The following is a 20,145-nucleotide window of genomic DNA, read 5'->3' as shown; positions in this document are numbered from 1 at the left end:
TTTACGATTGCGGTAGATCATCTCCACATCACTGGGTGGTATGAGAGCAACGTGAGTGCAATCGATTAATGAAATGATGTTTGGAAATCCAGCCTTGAGAAAAAAATCGTGTTGTATTTGGAAAATTTCCACAGGTGATGTTGGAAAGTTAATATATGATTTACATACTGAAACAATTGCCTTTATTACTTGGTGGAGTATTCTGGAAAATGCTGCCTGGCTGAATCCAAAACGACCACCAATACAGTGTTGGAAGTTTCCAGTGGCCAAAAAATGCAACACAGATAATAGTTTTAGTTTCCCACTTATAGCTTGGGATCTATTTGTTGTGTTGTTTATGATTGCTTTGATTTTTCCATAAAGTTCAAAAAAAGCTTCTTCATTTAATCTAAAGGTTTGCTGAAAATTATCAAGCGGTGTGGAATATAAAGAAAATCTGATTCGAAAACGTCTTTTTTTCCGTAATCTGGGGATAATTAGATTTCGACTGTAGATTGAGATACCTTTGTAACAGAATAACATCCATTACAATATAGGCTGGGATTGGTTTCTAAAAAAAAAAAAAGAAAAAAAAAGTAAAAATACATACTAAAGGCTAAAATAAAAAAAGTAAACTTATTGCATAATACACCAAACACCGTGAAATACAGTATAGGAAGAAAGTTTAAACTAAATGCATTTAGGACCACTGTATATATGCACATTAGGCAAGCGGCTACATAGAAGGTGATGTGTGCTGGTGCATAAGTGCTAGTCTTATCAGGCCATAAACAAAACAAAATTTAAAAAAAAGGCCAACACATGTGCCCGATTTCAAACAAAAAGAAGAACACCTTTCCAACCCAAGCTTTGCCTGCTCTCTATAGATTTTAGACAGTCCCGTCAATATGCCTGAGGCTTGAGGACGTAGGTGTGGGACAAAAGCCCCACCTGATCAAAGAGGGCAAGTAACATATTATGGAGGCTCAATAGAAGTCAAAACATGCTTCTGGAATAAAATGGTAAAAGCAAAGTTTGACGTACATGACGTTAGAGCACAGCGAATGTCAGTGACAGTAGCACTAAAAGGAAGGCTATTCTCACACCTACGTTAGGCGGGGTAAAGTCTTGGATCTGCGCAGATAGTTCAGCACCTATATAGCAAACAATAGGATCCCTTCAGAATATGTCCATTTGCACTTGCGTTTCCAAATAATGCATTGTTCAAAAAAAAAATAATATTACATTACAATATCATGCGGCAAAATTAATTTTGACTTACACAGGAACTCAATGGGAGGTGGATCCCTTTCTAATTGCACCAGATTGTCTCAGTAAGGCTCGATTATGACGTCCGTAGAATGTGTCCGCCCCCGTTCCACAATTAGCCAAAACAGCTGCGGACCCATTCATTCTCTATGGAGCTGGAATGGATGTGGACAGCACACAGTCTTGCGGCCCGTGGATCATGAAAAAATTTAAACATGTCTTATTATTGTCCGCAATAGCAGACAAGAATAGGCAGTTCTATGGGGGTGCCGGCCAGGTCGATTGCAGATCAGCAATTTGCGGATCCAAAATACACTATGGACCTGTGAATGGACCCTAAAACAGATCTGGCAACAATCATTGTAAGAGAGGACAGACCAATTTGGCGACGCATCCTTAGACCGACATTAAAATGCTGCTAACTACATCTTGGTGTCTGCCTCCAGAGCAAAATGAGCCTGCCTCCAGAGCCTGCACGGGGGAAAATTAATGCCTTTGGAATGGATACTTAACCTTTTAAAATGCATTTTGGCTAAACTGTTCACTTTTAAACAACTTACAAGTGGATTGTACTCCACACTGATGTAGAGGGTGCATTGCAGGTAAACAAATCTTCCTCTTCCGTTGCTGAGGTAGCCGTGTGTCGTCACTGGCTGCATAAGTAATGTTTTAAAAGTGGGTTAAAAATAAAGAAATAGGGGGTAAATGGGGGGGAATATTGATGAGGGTCCAGAGTTATAGCAGAGCAGAGAGACAGCTTTAGCCCCCTGATGCTGCGCTGTCCCCAAACCCACAGGCCAATGCAGCCCCGAGTTTGGGAAATTTTACAGATACAAAACCATGTATTGCTGGAGCATTAGAAAATAATTAGAAATATGTAAAATAGCTTTTTCAAAATGGATGGATTCTTCAATTAATTAACATTGTGAGAACCCGTGAGTTTTTCCAAAAAGTATAGTGCTGCACAAGTTCCTTAAAGGGTACTTTCACACTTGCTTTGCCTGGATCCATCGTGTACTCCATTTGCTGGAAGTGCCTGACGGATCCGTAACACCCCAAGTGAACTGAAAGCATTTGAATACGGATCCGTCTAAAAAATGAGTTCAGTGTTACTTTGGCAGCCAGGACGCTATTAAAGTCCTGGTTGCCATAGTAGTAGTGGGGAGCAGTATACTTACCATCCGTGCGGCTCCCGGGCCGCTCCGGAATTACCATCCATGCGATCACGTCATCCATGCGCATGGGGCGCCATGAAGTAACTCTGAAGCGCCCCGGGAGCCGCACGGACGGTAAGTGCACTGCTCCTCCGCTCCCCACTACACTTTGTCATGGCAAACTGGACTTTAGCGTCCAGGCAGCCATGGTAACCATTTGGACAAAGCTAAACGTCGGATCCGTCAATGCGCCAAAACAACGTTTAGCTTAAGGCTCGATCCAGAATAATCAGGGCCGTCTTTACCAAGGGGCCAAAGGGGCAGCTGCCCCTGGCCCAGTTGCTCCTTGGGGGCCCAAGGCAGCTGCCTCTTGAGCCCTGCTAGCTACTGCCCCAGGTGTCAAGCTGTCTGTGTACTTTAACGTTGTGATATAGGACCTTAGATGACATCATCACCATGTGACCAGTAACCTAGCAATCACTGGTCACATGGCTATGAGGTCCTCACAGGTCCTAGCAGGAGTGTTGCAGAAGTTAACTGGTGAGCTTTTAAGATTACATCAGAAAAAGGTGACAGGGGCTGTGATGATAATAGACTGTAAACTACTGTATAGTTGGGTGCTGTATATTGTGTGTGGGGCTGTATACTGTGGGGGGGAGGGGCTGTATACTGTGTGGGGGGGCCTGTATAGTGTGGAGTGCTATACTGCTGTACTGTATACTGTGGGGGTCGGTATACTGTGGGTGCGGTATAGTGTGGGGTGCTATACTAGTGTACTGTATAGTGTGGGGGGCTGTATTGTGTATAGTTTGGGGTGCTGTATACAGTAAGGTCTTGTATACTGTGAGGTGCTGTATACTGTGGGCTGCTATACTGCTCTACTATATACTGCGGGGTACTGTATAGTGTGGGGCGCTATACTGCATACTGTGGGGTGCTCTATACCAGTGTTTCCCAACCAGTGTGCCTCCAGCTGTAGCAAAACTACAACTCCCAGCATGCCCGCACAGCCAAAGGCTGTCCAGGCATGCTGGGAGTTGTAGTTTTGCAACAGCTGGAGGCACACTGGTTGAGAAACACTGCTCTATACTATAGGGTGCTAGACTGCATACTGTGTGGTGCTGTATACTATAGGTTGCTATACTACATACTGTGGGGTACTGTATAGTGTGGGGTGCTATACTGCATACTGTGTGGTGCTGTATACTATAGGGTGCTATACTGCATGGTGCTGTATACTACAGGGTGCTAGACTGCATACTATGGGGTGCTGTATACTATAGGCTGCTATACTGCATACTGTGGGGTGCTGGATACTATAGGGTGCCATACTGCATACTGTGTGGTGCTGTATACTATAGGGTGCTATACTGCATACTGTGTGGTGCTGTATACTACAGGGTGCTATACTGCATACTGTGGGGTTATGGGGTACACTGTAACGCTAGGGTGAGCCGAGCCCTGGTCTCCTTCCTGCAGAGCGGTGCCCACTTCCAGCCTGAGCCCAGCTGCCCAGAGCACTGATCCTGAGCCGCTGGAGTCTTCAGAACTGGAAGTATTTACAGTCATTCACTGTACTCTACCACGTGTGGTTTTTTTGGGTGTTGTGGTGGAGGGCGTGATTGCCTGCTAAGGTGTGGAAAGGCGGGATCCAGGTGGCCCAAGTAAATTTTTGCCCAGGGTACAATCAATATTATAGACGGCCCTGTGAATAATGCCTTTTAATGGCAATTAATTCCGGATCAGGCCTTGCGACAAGTGTGCAGCATTTTTTACAGGAACAATAAGTGCAGCATGCTGCGGTATTTGCTCTGGCCAACAAACATTACCGTCCTGATCTGAAGACATCCTGATGCATCCTTAAGGGATTTCTCTAAAATCAGAATGCATGGGGATAATCCTGAACAGGATTGTTCCAGCATAGAGCCCCGACGACGGAACTCTATGCCGGAAAAGAACGCAAGTGTGAAAGAGCCTAAAGTTACTAGTGGCAGCTAACCACTTTTGGATGCAACAGGGAGGGAGGCTAACATTTTGAAACAGCTATAGGACAACACATAAGCCTCGAATATTCCAAAAAGCCAACCCAAAATTCAAACTTAAAAAAAATAAATAAATTTATTTGCAAATTGTGAGTAAAGAACATGGATTGGGCATCACTATGGGAAATTCCCTGCAGACTGCTGCATTCTACAAAGACACAGATGTCATGTGAATTTAGAGAACTGCATTATTTGCTAATGACCTTATTTTGGCCCAAACCCCCCCAAAAAAACCAGGTTGTTCAGCCACATCATCTGCAAACAAGCATGCAACTTAATGCACTTTAGTGCCCCCCGAATGGTAGGGTAAAGTTAAAAATGGGGCATACGTAATAAGCCAAAAAGGTTTTTCCCAGTATAAAGTAATGCATGCTAAATCCAAGCTCTTTTACACACCCCCTGGGAAGTTAAATGGCCACCAAAGTAATGCTGGAGGATATAGTACACATCACACAACATTTTTGGAAAACACACCAGTTTTAAAGGGGGCAAAATGTCTATAGACAACATTGGCAGCCCTTCATATTACCTAAAGGGAAAGAACCCACAGCAAACATCCGTGTGGATAGTGATTTGAACCAGTTATGACCAAACCTCCCAATTTAGACAGTAACGGACAAAATGTACCTACCTTTTGAAATGACAATTTCCCAATAGCAAACAGACTTCTTTTTCCATACAAATTAGAGGGTTGAAATACACGCAAATGTCCAGAAACCAGCATGGACCCACACAGAAAGCCACCAGCCTAAAAATCAGGCCATCTACCTGAAGCTAGGATTGGCTAATGGGGGTTTATAATCCTCCCTGATTACATGGATCAGCACCTGCGTCGTGAAAGACTCTGAGATCCATCAACCAGGTGTATATCAGGCAATTAATCACCCCTCCGCAAATGTACGCTGATCCACATTCATTTTCCAGCTGTTAGGCTAGGTCTACCCGACGACATTTGTCGCGCGTCATTTTGTTGCACCAATGTTGTGCGACAATTTTTATAATGGCAGTCTATGGTGTTGCACTGCAACATGCGACATGCTGCGACTGCGACGCGACAGTCACGGAAAATCCATTCAAGATGGATTTTTCGGCGACTGTCGCGTCGCATGTTGCAGTGCGACACCATCGACTGCCATTCTAAAAATTGTCGCGCGACATAGGTGCAACAAAATTTGGCGCAACAACTGTTGCGCCCTTTTTTTTGCACAACTTTTTGTTGCGCAACAAATGTCATCGTGTAGACCTAGCCTTAAGGCCTCATGCACACGACCGTGGCGTACATCCATGTTCGTTGCTCCATTTTCCATGATTTAAGGCAGACCCATTGGCTTGCAATGGGCCTGTTGAAAAATCAGTAAATGCCCCTTTTTTTGTCAGCGTACGTGATCCGTGATTCCTGTCCGCCATAACAAAATTACCTGTCCTATTTTTTAAATCCACAATGGTTTGGAGACCTATTCAAGTGAATGTGTCAGTGAAAAAACACGGAGGCACACCAGATTGTCCTCTGCATCCGTGATCCATGTCCGTTTTATTCATAAAAACTTAAAGGGCAAATTTTACAATGCAAACATTTGCACTTTTCTGGTCTGGGGAGCCTCCTAAAATCAAGGAGGACTCACGGATGTAATAACGGACACGGATCACGGAACAACGGAACCCCGTTTGGCGGACCATAAAAAAATACTGTTGTGTGCATGAGCCCTAATCCAAAAGTACACGTCCGTGTTTCGTGGCTGAGAGTGGACCGTGGAAACCCGGCCGGGATTCCAGCTGTCAGCTGGTGCGCATGGCGTCGTTTGTTCATGCAGCCGCAGCTGGACACTAATACACTATACCAGTGTCTTAATGTACAGCATTGGCGGCCTGAAGGAACCAAGGACGCCGTGCGCACCAGCTGACAGCTGGAATCCCGGCCGGGTTTCCATGGTCCGCTCTCAACCACGGAACACGACCGGGTACATCAGGCGTTTTTTTTTTTGTTTTTTTTATTTGGACAAGGCTGATTCACCTTTGAAATTTTATACATTAATGTTCATGATGCATTTTTTTATGTAAACCAAACATATGTTTCGTTCAGGTTTTGATTTAGGTTTGTTCGTCAACCTAAATTTTTGAGCAGTTTGTCTGAACTTGTCACCACAATAAGTACTGGACCCAGGCTTCAGTGATCATGTGATATGTTTTCATGAGATTCGTACTGTCCATATTTTTGGTTTCCAAAAGTCGCAAGCAGGTATCCTGAACGTGCAACTTTTTACGTACCGTGCGACTTTGTATAAATCATCTTGCGACTTTATAGAGAAAAAAACAAGGGAACCAATCAGAAGGTGTAATATTGGTACGTTGCACTGGGAGTTCCTTGAATGACGCAGCAAAGACTGAATCCAGTGTCAAAGCTGAATAGAGGTTGTTGCTGGTGAGTTTGCTTACATGTGAGATGATTTAATGTATTCAACACTGATCAAAGTAGCTGTGGAAAGCAAAGCAGCTAATTTCACTCAAGAAGAAAGGTGCAGGTAGTTGTGTGGTCAACATGGGGAGATTTGTTGGAGCATTCAGCCAAATTAAATCAGAAATCAAATCAAGGAGGTCTAACATCTGTCTCCTGTTAAAAGTTGAGAGCAATCACACAGCTTTGGTTAATTCCACACTTGTGGAAGGTTGTGCAATCAAATAAATTCAGACTTTGATACTGGACACCTGAAAAGCCAATCTATATGTGACAGTCTCAAATTATTCCACACACTTGGATGCTTTTCCCTAAAACGCCTAAAAAAAAACAAAAAACATGTCAGGCGGACTGACTGATTTGACTCTGTTGGATTGTTAACTAGTTCACTGGTCTGCTCATGGCCATGCTCTACAGGAAAATGTGTCTCAGAGTTGTTTTTTGGAGTCTTCATCTTGCAATACTTCTTTTGGGATTATTTTTATTAACTAAAAAAAACACACAAGTCTTACACTTTTCACCACATTGCAAAAAACGGAGCATGCTATGGTCGTAAACAATGGCAGACAACCATTTTTTGGCAGAGGGCCGCACTAGACTTGGTTGAACTTTATGGGACCAGCACAAGGTAGCTTCGCCAGCAAGAAATGCAAACGCTGGGAGGGAGCACGTGTGAGCATAACTACTCTGAAGAGGGCACATATCAGGGTATAACTACAGAGAGCTGTGAGGAGGGTATATAACATGCCATAACTACTGTGTGGGGGCACGAGTGAGCATTAATACTGAGAAGAGGGCACATATCTGGGCCAAACCACTGAGAGGGGGCCCATATCTGTGCCTAAATACTGTGAGGGGCCATGTGTGACCATTACATCTATGAAGAGGCCACATTTCCAGCCATTATTACTCAGAGAGGGCACATATCTGGCCCAAACTACTGTGAGGGGCCACATATCTGTGCATAAATACTGTGAGGGGGCCCATATCTGTGCATAAATACTGTGAGGGGGCATGTGTGAGCATTACATCTATGAAGAGGCCACATTTCCAGCCATTATTACTCAGAGAGGGCACATATCTGGCCCAAACTACTGTGAGGGGGCCACATATCTGTGCATAAATACTGTGAGGGGGCCCATATCTGTGCATAAATACTGTGAGGGGGCATGTGTGAGCAGGACATCTTTAAAGAGGGCACATTTCTTGGCATTATTACTGTGAGAGGGCACATATCTGGGCCAAACTACTGTGAGGGGGCCCATATCTGTGCATAAATACTGTGAGGGGGCATGTGTGAGCAGGACATCTTTAAAGAGGGCACATTTCTTGGCATTATTACTGTGAGAGGGCACATATCTGGGCCAAACTACTGTGAGGGGGCACATATCTTTGCATAAATACTGTGAGGGGGCACATATCTGTGCATAAATACTGTGAGGGGGCATGTGTGAGCAGGACATCTTAAAAGAGGGCACATTTCTTGCCATTATTACTGTGAGAGGGCACATATCTGGGACAAACTACTGTGAGGAGGCATATTTCTCTGCATAAATACTGTGAGGGAGCATGTGTGAGCAGGACATCTAAAAAGAGGGCACTTTTTTGGCATTATTACTGTGAGAGGGCACATATCTGGGACAAACTACTGTGAGGGGGCACATTTCTGTGCCTAAATACTGTGAGGGGCCATGTGTGAGCATTACATCTATGAAGAGGCCACATTTCTTGGCATTATTACTGTGAGAGAGCACATATCTGGCCAGAACTACTGTAATGGGCCACATATCTGTGCATAAATACGGTGAAGGGGGCATGTGTGAGCATGACATCTATGAAGAGGGCACATATCTGGGCATTATTACTGTGAGGGGGCATGTGATGTATACATGGGTGTAATGTATTTAGTGCAGTATGTGATGATCACACACTGCACTACATACATTACACACATGTATACATCACATACTGCGCTGTCACCTTCTTCTGCAGGTCTACCTTGATTTCTGGTCTTTATGTTTTAGTCAGATCCTCCACCGCCATGCTTTCGCCGTGTGCCCAACACCACCAGGATCTGGCCCCTCCTCCTTTCATCTTCCGCAGGCTTCTCCTACAGCAGGGCACTCTTTTGCTCGAGTGCCCACCCAATCTTACCAATCAGGGGCGTCGTCCACAGATCCACCTTCAGTGTCGTCCACAGATCCACCCTTCAGTGTTGTTCTGATTCCCCCCTTCAGTATCGTTCATAATCCACCCTTCTGTGTCCTCCACAGATCCCCCCCCCCACCCAGAGCCGCTTACTAGCAAATTTATTCACTGCACTTACCTCTGAATTTGAATAGAGGCGCCGTAATATTGCACAGGCGCACTGGCCGAGGCATTGAAGTGCGCATGCACCGTCTTCGAGGCCTCTGTCAGTGCGCCTGTGCGACATTACGGCGCTTCTCTTCAATTTAGCAGAGGCAAGTCCAGTGACTAAATTAGGGTACTTTCACACTTGTGTTTTTCTTTTTCGGCATAGAGTTCCGTCACAGGGGCTCTATACCGGAAAAAAAATGATCAGTTTTATCCCCATGCATTCTGAATGGAGAGTAATCCGTTCAGTTTGCATCAGGATGTCTTCAGTTCAGTCGTTTTGACTGATCAGGCAAACGAGAAAACCGCAGCATGCTACGGTTTTCTCTCCGGCCCAAAAAACGGAATACATGCCTGAACGCCGGATCCGGCATTTTTTCCCATAGGAATGTCTTAGCGCCGGATCCGGCATTCAGAATACCGGAATGCCGGATCCGTCGTTCCCGCATGCGCATGCGCAGATCGTTAAAAATGTGAAAAAATGTACAAGACGGATCCGTCTGTCGGCATGACAAGCGGAGAGACGGATCCGTCCTTGCAATGCATTTGTGAGACGGATCCGCATCCGGATCCGTCTCACAAATACTTTCAGGCATATCGGCGGATCCGGCGGCCAGTTCCGACGACGGAACTGCCCGCTGGATCACACTGCCGCAAGTGTGAAAGTAGTCTAGGAAGGAGGCGAGGCTGGCCAGGGAGATTGCAGGGACAGGCAGCATTGCTTTGCTGGCTGTGCCGTTCGTAGTCCGCCCTGGGCTGATAAAGTCCGGTCACTGCGCTGGCCGCATGACACGGTTTTGCGGGGCGCATTTGACCCGCGTGACGTACGTTGGGCATCACTGAATTGTTTCGCAAACAGACAGATATACTGAACTGAAGACATCCTTGTGCATTTTGAACCAATTACTCTCCATTTCAAATGCAAGGGGATATGCCAGAGCAATTTGGTTACAATATTGAGCCACTGTGATGTAACTGTATGCTGGGCTCGAGTAATTCTGACACATTGGGCAAGTTTCACAGGGTCGTTTCTGGATCCAGAGGGTACGTTTTTTAAATGGACTCTCAATAGTGGTCAATCTATGTTCATATTTTCAACAATGCATTAAGAAGGCATAAGAAGTCAATCTCAATGCATCAGTTTGCCTACAAGCAGTCTCAATTCCACCTAGGAGATGCACACCCAAATGTTGATTTTAGCTTTTGCATGGCCCTCGCCAGAAAATGTGGTAAATGGATTGGAACTTGCTTTCAATGTAAGTCAATGTGGACGGAGCCATTAACAATGACACTATATGGTGCCGTTGTAAACAGACCCGTCTACAATTTGGTTTATGTTTTATCAAAAGTGATCTGTTAGTCGATTGGTGTTTTTTTTGGCTTGCATCATCTGCAAATGCTTGGCTCCACTGTGTTTTTTTTGGGTTTTTAATTTGGGTAATTTATTATTTTTACTAATTTCCATTTTAAATAAACTTGCTCAGACGATCCAACCATTTGCATTAACAGTGTGGATCCGTCTGTGCAGATCCCAGATGAATCCACACTTAATGCAATTGGGAAAGGTATTTTTTTATACCCTTACATTTAAAAGCTTATGACATCATTATTTTTTATTAATTTTGTTTTTTGCTTACAGTAACCTTGATTCCTTTCAAACGGATACCGTTTTGGACTCAACATTATATTCCAGAAAATGGCTTCCAGCAGTAAGTTTTTTTTTTTGTTTTTTGGGCTTGCCTTCAAATTTAAGTATTTGTTTCCTAAATTTTTCTTTTTATTGCCACAGGAAACTAAAAAGAAAAGAGCTGTACCATTTTCAAGAAAGGAACTTTTTACAATGGTAAAATATATGGATGAAATGGGTTATGAGGAAGCGTGTCGTGGAGAAGTGCATGAGAAAAAGTGTCGAATCCTACTGGAACTTTCAAGCCTTCTCTATAATGAATATGGCACAAAACATACCAGACGACAAATTCTAAAACGCTACTCTGATTTGAAAGTTAGACAGAGAACTATGTTGGCATCAATCCGAAAGTCCATTGCTCTAGGTATTTAATTTCCAAGTTTATGTTTATAAATTTTATACATCGACTTAGATTGGTTTGAACTAATTTAAATTCAAATTTTTGCAGTATATATCGTAAATTGTTTTTTTTTTTATTTTTTTGTAAAACACACCAAACCGAACAAAAAAAAATTCAGACTAGCATTAGGGCTGCCATGGTGGTGTAGGCCTACGGCCCCCTGAACTTAATTTTTTGGAGGAAATGCAATCCCCAATTCTGTGGAATGGGAAAGGCCCCCCAGTGGGTTTAACAATTTTTCAAAGCCAACGTCCAGGCAAATGTTCACATGCCTATTTTTGCATGAAAAATGTGAAATAACATTGATTTAGAATCTTTAGAATGGTTTGATTGCAAGCACTTTAGAAAGGATCAACGGATGTGAACATAATACATAGTGGTGGCGGCATCTTTGAGGTCCGAATTGAAGTTAACGGTTCTGCGTTTGTGTCTTAAAAATGTTGTATCAGATGCTGACCCTAACAAAGGCCGTGTGCATATGGGCCAAATGTTGAAACAAGATGTAATAGATTTTTTGGATTAATTAACGACATTTGAGAACATATCCATTCTGCGCACCACCACTTGTATTGTAAATGAAGCCTTTTTAAGTCCTAAGAATAGCTATTATGCCAAATTGATGTCTATTTTAGGGCTTTTTCACACTTGCGTTGTCCAGATCCGTATTGTTCTCCATTTGCCGGAATTTCAAGCCGAATCTGGGAAAACCGTAGTCAACTGCAAGCAATTGAAGGCAGATCAGTCTTCTAAATTTGTTCAGTGCTACTCCGGCAGCCAGGACGCTATTAAAGTCCTGGTTGCCATAGTAGGAGTGGGGAGCGGGGGAGCGGTATACTTACCGTCCGTGCAGCTCCTGTGGCGCTCAAGAATGATGTCTGAGCGCTCCATGCGCATGGATGACGTGTTCATGCGATCACATCATCCATGCACGCGGTGCGCCCTGACGTCACTCTGAAGCGCCCAGTGAGCCGCATGTACGGAAAGTATACTGGTCCCCCGCTCCCCACTACACTTTACCATGGCAAACAGGACTTTAGCGTCCAGGCAGCCATGGTACCCATTCCTAAAAGGGTAATCGTTGGATCCTGTAATGCGCCAAACCGACGTTTAGCTTAAGGCCGGATCTGGATTAATGCCTTTCAATGGGCATTAATTCTGGGTCCGGCCTTGCGGCAAGTGTTCTGGTTTTCAGGGGCAAAGAGCGTAGCATGATGTGGTTTTTTCTCAGGGGCCAAAACGTTTCGGGCCAGAACTGAAGACATCCTGATGCATCCGGGAGGGATTTCTCTCCATTCCGAATGCATGGGGATAATCTGGATCATGATTCTTTTGCCTTAGACCCCCGATGACGGAACTCTATGCCGGAACAGAACAACGCAATTGTGAAAGAGCCCTTAAGTGTATTAACACAGATCTATCGTTGTGCTGTTGGGAAAGTTTGATTACAATGGCTTTTTTTTTAATTTTTGGGAAATAGTATCTCAGATGTTTGTTGTTTTTCAGTACACTATGATTAGCCTTGGAAGGCAAAGAAATGGTGTTTGCAAAGCTGTTATTTTGCATAATGTATTTGAAAATTCACATACAAACCTTTGAAACATGTTAGAACAGTTGTCCAAACTGAGATCCTTTTTTTTTTTTTTTTTTTTTGCCTGCGTTTGTTTTTAAAAATTCTCCTTTCTAATTTAAAATTTTACACTCTACATTAATATTTGTATTATTATTTTTTGGTTCACATACAGATGGTGAAAGTCTCCAAAATGTAGTCAAAGTTAGCAAGAAAAAAAAAGATGTGCATCCAACCCAAGCGGATGAACAATTACAGGTTAAGTGGTCGATTTTTAAATATGTTTTTTTGGGTGACATATATAATACTAAGTCTTTCTAAATTTTATGCTTTCATTTCCAACACAATTAGGAAGTTCAATATCAACCCGAAGAAATTATAACTTTGAATTTGGAACCAGTTGAGAGTGAAAATGCTTCGGGAGTTTCCCAAGAATGTCAATTGTCAACCATCACTGCAACGATTGAGGCAAAAATTGAATCTGAATTTCGGAAGCTAACTGTAAATTTACAGAACCAATTTAAATCTTTAATGGAGGCCATAGATGATTTGAAAAAACAAGTTTTTCAATTAGAGCAAAAAAGCTTTTTATTTAACACTTAAATAATGTTCATGGAATGTTTCTACATTTTTCCACAGTTAAAGGGCTACTGTGACACTTCTATATGAAGTTGACATTTTTTGCTGAAAATTAGCCTTTTTTGTGCATTTTTTCCACCTCCACTATATTTTTTGTACCAAACAAATTGGAGTTGAAAAAAACCAACACTGTTACTAATATGTTAATTAGCTAGCTACCACCAAGTAGTGTGGTTTCTAGTTGGTAGCCGCCACATCCTACTTTTCCATAAACGCCAACTCCTCCTGTTAATTGCCAGGGCCAGCGAGCGCTCTCCTCTTCCGGCTGGCCCTGTCTGTGTTTCAAATATTGGGCCAGCGCTGGACCGGTCTTCAGTCAGCGCACTGAGAGGAGCAAGCTTGCTCTGACGCTCCTTCCTTAATGCGCCTCCCTGAATAAGGTCCCATGTACACACAGGGCAGGCTGGGTTGACTGAATACCAGTACAATGCAGCCACTAAATTTTAAACACATACAGGGGCAGCCCAGGGAGGAGATTGCTTGCTGGCCCTGTCAATAGTCCGGAGGAGGGGGATTTGAATTGAAAGTCGGAGGCAGTGGCAACCTGCCAGCAACCACACCACCTGCTGGTAGCGTTTTTATTTTCAAATTCTAAAAGTGTTTTTTACAAAGAAACAGAGCCACAGAACAAGCTATCAACAGTAGAAATGGAGTAGCTGCACTATAAAATGTAAATTTCACCACAAAATGTCTACTAAAGTTTTCGAGGGACACAGAAGCCATTTAATTTTTATTTTGGAGGTCAACATGTTGACACTTCTTAGTTTATACATTTTGATTTGCATTACATCTGTGAAAAATAATGTCAAGTTATTGTCCAATTTTTTATGTTTTAAAATAATGCCTCTCAGATTGCGGTATAATAAACCTTTTTTTTTGGGCCATCAATCATATGTTTGTTTTATTGTAAAAATTTCTATCTGGGCTAATTTGTTTCAAGCAAAATCCAGTGCAATCACACGCCCGAAGCATTTGTTTGTTTGTCGTTATTTTGTTTTTTTTGGTAAGTGTGTATTTGGAGCTGCTGAAAACACTCTTTATAGCAAAAATTCAAAGTCTAAATTTGTTTTAAAAACATGCTTTGGAATACAAATTAACCAATGTTTCTTGACAATCATAGTGTCAGGTGTCATGCACACAAACATTTTGAATTTGGTGTTGGGCAAACGACGGATGCTCCCAAAATCAAAAGCCGTCCATGTTTGCTTTGCACATTTGCCAATTGGAACAGGCGGATGCAATTTAAATGTTATATTTTTTTGAACCAAGCGTAGGCCAGATTTTTTTTTTTCTTTTCCAAAATTTGACGGGGGCCCAAAAACGGAGCCACAAATGGAGAAAGCACACGGAGTACACATTAGAGGCGACCAAATGCTGCATCGGATGTGGACAAACCCTACGGTCGGGTGCATGAGGCGTAATTCAAAACACCACCACATTCCACAGTCAAATATTTGGAATATTATCTTTTAATGTACCATCTAATTGAAAGTACTTTGTCCACTTCAAATAGAAAGGGCCACCCTCATAAAGTCCAACTTTAAACTTCTGGCACGATGTACATCTCCATCCAGGGGGTCTCTTTTTTATTTAATCAGTTTTGTGGATGTAAGATACACTTAACAATTATTGTGTCACTACCCAAACACAAGCATATTTTCCCCTGTTTTAGTTAATACTTTTTAAAAATTGTGTTGGTTACCCTGCATCTGTCATTATTCTAACGCTATGTTACCCTCAATAATGCGGTGAGGTCTGGCCCGTTGCTGCCATGATGACTTAATGCTGGAGGAACTTGAATCTGCAAGGTACCTTAGTGCATGGGCGTATCCAAAGTCAAGTTAATACCTTCTTTTTAAAATTAATCGTTTTAGTTACCCCATTATGAATGCTGCTTTCTATTTTGTCGAAATTGATTTAAAAACTTAAAATTAGGAAAACAATGGGGGAGATTTATCACACTGGTGTAATGTACTACCGGTTTATTTGTCGATAGCAACTTTTCAAATTCCACCTTTCTTTTTGCAATGGTGCTGTGAAAAATGTAAGGTAGAATCTGATTGGTTGCTATGGGCAACTAAGGCAGCTCTACATTACACTAGTTTTGAAAAATCTCCCCCAAGCTGTAAAGGCAAGGGCAAACAATAGCCAGTACCACTAACATCAGGCAGTGCCGGTTTTAGCATCAGACATGGGCCAAAAGCTGCTGGTGCAGCTAGGCATGGGCCGAGAACTGCCATAGGCCCACTGAACAGCTAGGAGCTGTTCCATCCAGACCAACTGAATAACTCATTGCTGTCATGTCACTCACATTACACCTTTGTGGAGCACCATCTGAGTCTCTCAAGGCAGGTGCTGGTTAAGACACCACCCCTCTACAGCAGACTGAGTAGATAGACCATCATGTTTGTATTAGCAAACTGAGTCCAGGCTCATGTCCTCGACCATGTGCCCTCCGAGAGATATGGTCCGTCAGCGGACCCTTTTTCCTGGAACCACATATATTGTGCGCGTGCGATCACATAGCATGTTTGATTGCTCTGATGCTGTGCACATTGTCCCACCCTCTAGACTATTTTTCGGCACTCATCAGATCAGTGCTGGACATTAGTCTGGTGTGCGGACAGATGTGCATTGCATTATAGGCATCTATGATACTGTGTGCTACCGTGTGCACAATGTATGTTGCTGAGGGACATATGGGCCGTTCATGGACATTTTATCTTGGATGTGATACGGTTGTTGTCATATACCCTAAGGCGGAAAGCACACGACCAAGGATCCTGGGCCGTGGGGTACAATCATCAATTCAACCTTAAAGAGTAGCTTTCACTAGTGTCCAAAGTAAAAACTAACTATATCAGTGGGCAGAGGGGCGCCCAGGGGTCCCCCTGCACTTACTAGTATGTCAGGGTGCCGCTCCGTTTGCCCGGTTATAGGCTCCGGTGTCCGCAGCTCCGTCTGTTGTAGTGGACTGTTTTTTTGTAGGAGGCGTGTCTCTTGCTGCAGCACTGGCCAATTGCAGCGCACTGTTCATAGCCTGGCTATGAGCTGTGCGGTGTGATTTTGCAGCGCTGCCGGGTTCCTTTTTTGGTTGCCAGTGGTCTGTGTAAACTTAGTCATTCTCTACGATGAGGCAAACATTTTGAGATCAATGGTGATTTTAATATTTTCTTATTTTGCTTTAAAAAATCTTGTTAGTAAACTTCCGTGAAGTTTGGATTTTACCAGGGTTTCCACGTTTTGGCAACATCACCCCCATTTGCCACTTCCCACAGTGTGAATACTATTACCCTGCTCCATGTGCCGTTTATTTGAGGACACTGTATCTAAGTTTAGTTTGGTGTTGGAGCAGGCACGGAAGCTTACATTGCGACCAGCTTTTACATGTGTAAATTTAGAGCTATACTGTGTGAAATTTTTAAATAACCAAAATGAATAATTTACATTTTTTACTATTTTTAATATGCAAATTCCTTACATTATGTGCATAAATGTAACTGCTTCAAAATCCAAAATTACATGACATGGTTAAACTTAACCAAAGTTATATTTAGAAACACTTTAAATCTTTACGCATTTCAGAGATTAGAGGTGTTAAACTTTAAAAGGTGTTTCAAAATTTTAAAAAGAAGCCTTCTGTTCAGTATCCTAGCATTGGTCATTGCATTGGAGAATTATTCTCAACCTAAGCATGGTATGCAGTGGAGTGGTTTTGCGGCTTTTTTTGCGACTTTAGATAAAAGTCGCAATTGTAAATTTGTCTAGCCCGGTATTTGCATAAGCCAAAACGCCCATTTTCTTCAAACTGGAGTGCTTGGCGCTTGGCTTGCAAAAGTCGCAAAAAAATGCGCAAAATATTGCATTGCGACTTTTTTGCGACTTTTCAACACCACAAAAGTGACTTTGCCTTTTGATATATCTGGCCCTATGTGTTGAGCAAAAGCATATCAGACAGAGAAAACTATATCTGCACCAAAGAGAGATTCTCAATCCAAAATAGCTATCTTTAAACGAGTACCCTTTTTCATGAAGGAGAGCTCCTTATACACCAAGGGGAGCCCCAAGTCTGCAAAATACATTCTTGTCCATGGCAAGCTTCACGATGCTACTATGGATTTCTGGGAAAGACATGCAAATTAGCTTCCATAAGCCAATAGCTCTCATTCTAGAAACCCAAAATAATGGATTGTTGCCTACATTAGAAATAACAACTATGTTTTGAGCAAGAGCATATGAGACAGAGAAAACTATATCTGCACCAAAGAAAGTTTCTCAATCCAATATAGCTATCTTTAAATGGGTACCCTTTTTATTTAAGGAGAGCTCCTGATAAACCAAGGGAAGCCCCAAGTCTGCGAAATACATGCTTGTGCATGGCAAGCTTCACAATGCTACTAGGGATTTCTGGGAAAGACATGCAAATTAGCTTCCATTAGCCTATGGCTCTCATTCTAGAAACCCAAAATAATGGATTGTTGCCTACATTAGAAATAACAACTATGCTTTAAGCAAGAGCATAAGAGACAGAGACAACTATATCTGCACCAAAAAGAATTTCTCAATCCAATAAAGCTATCTTTAAACGGGTACCCTTTTTCATTAAGGAGAGCTCCTGATACAACAAGGGGAGCCCCAAGTCTCGAAATACATGCTTGTGCATGGCAAGCTTAACGATGCTACTATGGATTTCCAGGAAAGACATGCAAATTAGCTTCCATAAGCCTGTGGCTCTAATTCTAGAAACCCAAAATAATCGATTGTTGCCTACATTAGAAATAACAACTATGTTTTGAGCAAGAGCATATGAGACAGAGAAAACTATATCTGCACCAAAGAGAGATTCTCAATACAATATAGCTACTTTAAACAGGTACCCTTTTTCATTAAGGAGAGCTCCTGATACACCAAGGGGAGCCCCAAGTCTGCAAAATACATGCTTGTGCATGGCAAGCTTCACGATGCTACTAGGGAATTATGGGAAAGACATGCAAATTAGCTTCCATAAGCCTATGGCTCTCATTCTAGAAACCCAAAATAATGGATTGTTGCCTACATTAGAAACAACAACTATGTTTTGAGCAAGAGCATATGAGACAGAGAAAACTATATCTGCACCAAACAGAGCTTTTCAATTCAAAATAGCTATCTTTAAACAGGTACCCTTTTTCATTAAGGAGAGCTCCTTATACACCAAGGGGAGCCCCAAGTCTCAAAATACATGCTTGTGCATGGCAAGCTTCACGATGCTACTAGGGATTTCTGGGAAAAACATGCAAATTAGCTTCCATAAGCCTATGGCTCTCATTCTAGAAACCCAAAATAATGGATTGTTGCCTACATTAGAAACAACAACTATGTTTTGAGCAAGAGCATGTGAGACAGAGAAAACTATATCTGCACCAAAGAGAGTTTCTCAATTCAAAATAGCTATCTTTAAACGGGTACCCTTTTTCATTAAGGAGAGCTCCTGATACACCAAGGGGAGCCCCAAGTCTTGAAATACATGCTTGTGCATGGCAAGCTTCACGATGCTACTATGGATTTCTGGGAAAGACATGCAAATTAGCTTCCATAAGCCTATGGCTCTCATTCTAGAAATCCAAAATAATGGATTGTTGCCTACATTTGAAATAATATCTATGTTTTAAGTGAGAGCAAAAGCGAGAGCATATGAGACAGAAAAAACTATATCTGCACCAAAGAGAGTTTCTCAATCCAATATAGCTATCTTTAAACAGGTTCCCTTTTTCATTAAGGAGAGCTCCTGATTAGGGATGAGCGAACTCGAACTGTATAGTTCGGGTCCGTACCGAATTTTGGGGTGTCCGTGACACGGACCCGAACCCGGATATTTTCGTAAAAGTCCGGGTTCGGGTTCGGTGTTCGTCGCTTTCTTGGCGCTTTTGTGACGCTTTCTTGGCGCTTTTTGAAAGGCTGCAAAGCAGCCAATCAACAAGCGTCATACTACTTGCCCCAAGAGGCCATCACAGCCATGCCTACTATTGGCATGGCTGTGATTGGCCAGAGCACCATGTGACCCAGCCTCAATTTAAGCTGGAGTCACATAGCGCCGCCCGTCACTCTGCTCTGATTAGTGTAGGGAGAGGTTGCGGCTGTGACAGTAGGGCGAGATTAGGCAGATTAACTCCTCCAAAGGACTTGATTAATCGATCGATCTGCAGCTGTGCATCATTGAGCTGCTGAAATTCAATTGCTCACTGTTTTTAGGCTGCCCAGACCGTTTGTCAGTCACTTTTTCCTGGGGTGATCGGCGGCCATTTTGTGTCTTGTGGTGCGCCAGCACAAGCTGCGACCAAGTGCATTTAACCCTCAATGGTGTGGTTGTTTTTTGGCTAAAGCCTACATCAGGGTGAAGCTGTCACACCAAGTGCATTTAACCAGCAATAGTCTGTTTATTTTTTGGCCATATACTACATCAGGGGCAAGCTGCGCCTGTCACCAAGTGCATTTAACCCTCAATGGTGTGGTTGTTTTTTGGCTAAAGCCTACATCAGGGTGAAGCTGTCACACCAAGTGCATTTAACCAGCAATAGTCTGTTTATTTTTTGGCCATATACTACATCAGGGGCAAGCTGCG

The sequence above is a fragment of the Bufo gargarizans genome, chromosome 2 (assembly GCF_014858855.1).
Source record: "Bufo gargarizans isolate SCDJY-AF-19 chromosome 2, ASM1485885v1, whole genome shotgun sequence".
NCBI classification, from domain to species: domain Eukaryota; kingdom Metazoa; phylum Chordata; class Amphibia; order Anura; family Bufonidae; genus Bufo; species Bufo gargarizans.
The sequence above is the reverse complement of the archived record's forward strand: the minus strand, read 5'-3'. Positions refer to the sequence as shown.